The sequence below is a fragment of the Cynoglossus semilaevis genome, chromosome 11 (assembly GCF_000523025.1).
Source record: "Cynoglossus semilaevis isolate Cse_v1.0 chromosome 11, Cse_v1.0, whole genome shotgun sequence".
NCBI lineage: Eukaryota > Metazoa > Chordata > Actinopteri > Pleuronectiformes > Cynoglossidae > Cynoglossus > Cynoglossus semilaevis.
Genome location: NC_024317.1, coordinates 3,557,077 through 3,562,799, shown reverse-complemented (window position 1 = coordinate 3,562,799; position 5,723 = coordinate 3,557,077). Strand labels below are relative to the sequence as shown.

At 36.2% G+C, this 5,723-nt stretch overlaps 1 long non-coding RNA gene across 1 annotated transcript; it reads left to right on the top strand.

Moving 5' to 3' along the window:
• Nucleotides 1–2,360: 2,360 nt before the first annotated feature.
• Nucleotides 2,361–5,121, top strand: LOC103385923 (uncharacterized). The gene is made up of 3 exons (XR_522278.3): nucleotides 2,361–2,473; nucleotides 3,929–4,108; nucleotides 4,424–5,121. It is a non-coding gene; the product is annotated as an uncharacterized LOC103385923 (long non-coding RNA).
• Nucleotides 5,122–5,723: the final 602 nt, after the last annotated feature.

Sequence of the window (5,723 nt, the reverse complement as noted above, 5' to 3'; positions counted from 1 at the left end):
GCCGTCCTGTTGACCGTAACTGGAACAGTGACCTACCGTCGACGTCTGGACGCCATTTAATGAAATAACAACTTGTCTGGGAGTTGATACAGAACCTACTTCTAGTAAGGACTAAAATAACTGGCGCTTCACTCTGTCCCTCAGACATAGTTTACATTCCTCCGCCCCACGTCAGTCCTTGATGTGGATTTTATTGATACATAACTCTCACTTTAGGAATAGAATAAATGATGTTTCGTTACATTTACTGAGATTGTGTAAACTGTAGAACTGAAACCTTTTTAACACCACGATGGACTGAGCTGAGAGTAAAGAATCAGAGCAGGGATTAGAGATGATTCTGGATTATTACGTCGAAGTGTTTTCGTAGAAAAGACTCGTCCCAACGGCTTAAAGTGGAAATGTCTTCGACATCGTGGAGACGTAAACTGACACACGATGAATCTCAAAGTAAACCAGTTCTGTCAGAGCACACTGTGGATCCATGGTTTCAGTTTGCTTTAGCTAAGTACAAGAGCTAGAATTCAGAAATGTTACACGGCAGACGGCAGCGTCAGAGGCAGCCAATCGGATCATGTTTTCTTCAAATATTCCTCCACGGCCACTGGGCAGTTATTTATGTCTAGCTCCGAAGAGAGACTGTTGTTTTCTGCACGTAGCAATGGTAGCTATGGCAGATACTGTATCTAATAGCATAGCTGCTGGTAGCCAGAAATGCCAAAGACGCTAACTGTCATAGCTGCAGTTAATAGCTGCACATTGATGGACAAAAAAAAAAAAAAAAAAACTCATTGAGAATTTAACCTTTTCTGACCCCTTTCCCTATTGCACTAAATGGTTCTCAAATGGGGGTATGCATACCTTTGGGGGTGCGTGAGTTTATAGCATTGCTACCATCAACAATTGCTCAATGTTTGATTTATTAAACTGAGATACAAGCAGAAAAACTTAACCCATGTGAGGGGAAGTTTGGGAGGGGGATATGGGAGTGGCGGGGGGGTTAGATGATCAGATATTTCACAGAACATCAGTGGAAAAAGGTTGAGAACAACTGCACAAGGGTTGGAGTCTACAGTAGTTACTGCGTCCTTGTAATAATTCATTTGTATAGTGCGATCTGATTGGCTGATACTACGTGCCAGGAGCAGACTGGAGAGGCAGTACAACAACACCAGCTGCCACTCAATCCACAGTGAATGGGAAACATCTGTGCTGAGCAGCTGCGTTCAGTGGGACGACGTTATGTAACCCTGCGAAGGTTCATGACATGTTCCCTCTCCACGTGTAAACACAGATACTGGAGTTAAACAAAGCGGAGAGAAGTCGTCGGACTTGTTGTGTGGTTGTTTGACTTTGGTTGAATTTAACAAAGTAAAAAAGGCTGAAATAGAGTGTGAAGAATACTGCATGAGGAAACTTAGAAAAGATATGACTAGAGAAGCGTCTCTAGAATGCAGGTTCACGGAGGTGTACAGTTGCAGGAGGACGTGTCTGGTGTCACAGCTGTGGATTGTGGACCTGTCTCGGCACGCAGACTGTGGGAACCGCCTGACGTACAGTACACGGAACGGCAGCAGACGTTAGCAGCGCTGTAGAAACGCAGCTCTGAAGTAGAGCTAACTGTCATGAACTGTCCTGTCGTTAGACATAGTTCAGATGACCACGGTCGACAAACCGTGGACTCACAGATTTCCCGGCCCGTCGCTCTCTCTGAGTTAGTTTTAGCACTGCAGGCTGTATGGCTGTGCTGCAGATAAAATATGTCACACACCGGTCTGACTGCTAGGAAGTAGCTACATTTGTAAAATGCCAACGATTGACAAAGATATGATAAGATTTTTATTGGACATCACAGCTACGGTGCTTGTCTCTATGAAACAAAAAACAAAAAAAGTATAAATGAAAAATACAGAGATTATTTCTCTACATTTCTCCCATTTCTCCCCACATTATTTTTCCCAAAAAGTGGTTCGTGTTGGGCTCATGCTTCAGTGTTCCTGCCCTGAGATTCATGCTCCTTGTTTTTCCAACCCAGTGAGTGGAGTAACTTTATGATTTCGTATATAAACTACCTCCACCTCAGGGGAGTCTCGCTGGTACTGTTCCTGTCACAGCACACAGTCATTCCTATAAAACTTCTCAACCTCATTCAACAATTTTACAAATATTGAAATTTTTATTAATGTGCTTTAGTATGTCCTCACCCCCCACCAGAGCTCTGTGCCCTCTGGAAGGCCACGCCCCAAGCTTTGGGCCCCACTCTTTTACACTAAATGCCAAATTGTTTTTTGTGATTTTTTTTTTTAACCTGAGAATTCTTTCTTTGTTTTCTCACCAGGTCGCCTCCTGCTCCTGCTCCTCCTCCTGCTCCTCCTCCTCCTCCTACTGCTGCTGCTGCTCCTACTGCTCCTCCTGCTCCTCCTACTGCTGCTCCTCCTCCTCCTGCTCCTCCTCGCCAATGGACTAAACATGAGTACGTTCCTTTCAAAACTTTTGGCCATGGATAAAAATTCTGATAGAGTTAGATCTAAACTTTTTGCAATGCTGCAACATTATTGACAGCTTTCTGTTCCAGTTTGATTAGACGTGTGCATTATTAACCTTTGAAGATTTTAAGAGGTGATGAGTTAAAATCTAACGCAGGTCAAAGTTTAACTTGACCTGTTTGAGTTGACTCAAAATCAGACATTTGCTCTAGTTTTCGAGAAACATGCAGAAAAATAAAAATTTGACAAACAAATTTTAAAATGCTCTAATTTGATAAGAACATGCAAAAAACATACAATTTTGAAAAACTTTTTTTTTTTTAAATGTCATAATTTTCTAACAACGTGAGTCACACGACATGAAATTAGGATCTTACTGAAAATTTCTGAAAAAAAAAATTCTAAAAAAAATTCTCAAAATGCTCTAATTTGATTAGAAACATGTAGAAAATCAGACACCACAAAAATGATAAATTTTGGACTTTAAACTAGGTTCAGACAGTTAGGAAGTTGAAGACCTAAAGGCCTATATATATATATATATATATATAGGTTTGTCATTTAATGGTGTTTCCACTACATTAAATCAGAGAGACTAAAGTCGGAGCTTTATTACCACAGCTGAATTATAGTCTGCGTGAAATGAAATGGAGCTCTGAGGGTCAGAGCACAGTTTGTTCAGGTTTATGGTCATCATAAATTCTCCCTCTGATCAGCTACCACTTTATTCCCGCTGCTGGTTGTGGCTCCTTATCTGTTCGATCCCTCGACCAGGGTTCAAGGAGGGTTACATAAGAGGCTGTGACATCACAGAGTTACGCACATGTTTGTGTGTCTGTGTCTCCGTGTGAGAACCTGTGACTGATTCTGAGAACAGTTTGGACAGTTTAGTCGTAGGGCTGTGAGTTAACGCCGTGAACCAACGGAATTACACAGTGATGCTGAATTTTAAGACCACCTTAAAATTCATTAAACTCACCAACATTTGTCGTAGTGTAGAAAAACCTGTTATGTTTTAATGTAAATACTTCATATATTTATATGATTTAGTCTCACTGTGTAATAATAACACTGTACTGCAGTGCTTGGCCTAATGTTTTGTCAACGTAAACTTCAGAACCCTGTTAAATTCACAGTATCAAAGCAGAGTCCATTTTTGTGGCTGGTTTTATCATAAAACCTTCTTATTCTCTGATAAATGATAATTAATAATACTTATAAAGTTGTCCTAATTGTTTTTACAAACTTGTCGACACATGCAAACTTTTTGTGTTGGTGATTTTAGCTTTTGTATTTTTTTTTATGCGTGTGTTATGCATATTGAAATAGAATTCCTTGTTGGAGTTCCTGTTATTCTTGGCTAATAGTGTTCTCTATATTAACATACTAATATAATAATAATAATAATAATAGATATTATTGTTGTTTTTATTTTTATAAAGTGACATCATGCCAAAAGCTCCTTGAATGCAGACACAGCAGCGACAACAATAGTCGGAAAATCTCACAACACGTTCTTCGACCTTTGACCTGCGACGACTGTACTATGTCTTATTTCCACACAACTGCTTGCGGCATGTGACACACACACTCCAGTGTATGTAAAGCCACACATGCCTCTGGTGAGTAAGTGTCTCCATCTGAGGAGGATGAATCACACTGGCTCTTACATCACAACTCTCACTTTCCAGCAAGGTGTTGAGGTCAGTCCATCTCTACACGGTCAACTGGCTCATGTGAAGAGTGGGTTCACAATGTGATTAAATAATAAGAAAAATATACTTTTAATAAATTTTCTTTATAAAATAAAGTGTACTGTGGATATTTAAGTCCTAACATTAGCTCTTCAGCTCATCGAAGTTAAAACTGACAACAAACAAGACTTCTTATTTATTTTGAAATAAATATTTATGTCTTTGTTATGTTTGTTTTTACAGATCACTCACACCCAAAGCAGCAACCACTCGCATCAATTCTTTGCAGCCATGGCACGGTACGAGCAACATTCTAAGAGGAGTATAACAATTACGAACGCCTCTTTCATTTTGTCTACCAAAAGACACAATGCCTTTAAACTCAGAGGCGAAAGATGGATTTAATCTCAGTGCTGGACTCAAGGTAAGAGATCACCGACAGAAAATATTTTTCTAAAACTGCAATGCAACAGCCGTATGATGAATGCTGAAAAAAGCTGGGGACTGATCTTCAAGATGTTAAATGCTTTTCTATATTTATTTTATTTGCTTTGTTGTTTGTTTATATGTTAATATGTTGGGTTTACTGTTGTACGTATTGACCATTAGGAGTGTGCTGTTTGTTGTTTGCAAAAAACTTTTGATCACAGTATTCAGTGCAGCTAATTTTTATAACAATGTATTGTATTGTGTCGCAATGATGTTAACGGCGTATGTAGCATCATAACTAGAAAATGATAATGTTTACATTTTAAGGCATCTTCATTATTCCAAAGGGTTACATTTCTGAAAAAAACACTCAGGACTATTAACTAGTTCACTGTGTTATTTCATATTTTTCTACATGTTGTACTGTTGAGGTTATATTCATCTTATATTCATCTTATTAGTGTTCTTTGTTATTTACTTCATTAATTAATAAACTGTTGAACTAATCTCTAGTTTCTTTAGTTTTCAGTGCATATGCTTTAAAAAAATTGAAAAATTGTTAAACATTTTTTTAAAAAAAAACATTTTTTCTAAACTTTTTCAAAAAAAAATCTTTCTCAAAATTTAGAAGAAAATGTTAAAAAAAAAAGTTTTTCAACTTTTTTAAAAAAAAATGTTTTTTCTAAAGATTTTCAAATTTTTTTTAACATTTTTCAAAAAAATTTTTAAACATTTAAAAAAAAAAATTCTCAGAATTTAAAAGAAAATAAAAAAAAAATGTTTTTCAACTTTTTTTTAAAAAAATGTTTTTTTAAAGTTTTTAAAATTTTTTTTAACATTTTCAAAAAAAATGTCTAAACATTGTCCAAAAAAATGTTCTTCCAAAACATTTGTCAAAAAATGTTTTTTCTAAATTATCAACTTTTTTTTAAAAAAATGTTTTTTTTTAGTTTTTAAATTTTTTTTTAACATTTTTCAAAAAAAATTTTAAACATTTTTTTTAAAAAAAACATTTTTTCTAAACTTTTTCAAAAAAAATTTTTTTCTCAAAATTTAAAAGAAAATTTTAAATTTTCAAAAACAAATTTTTTCAACTTTTTATTAAAAAATGTTT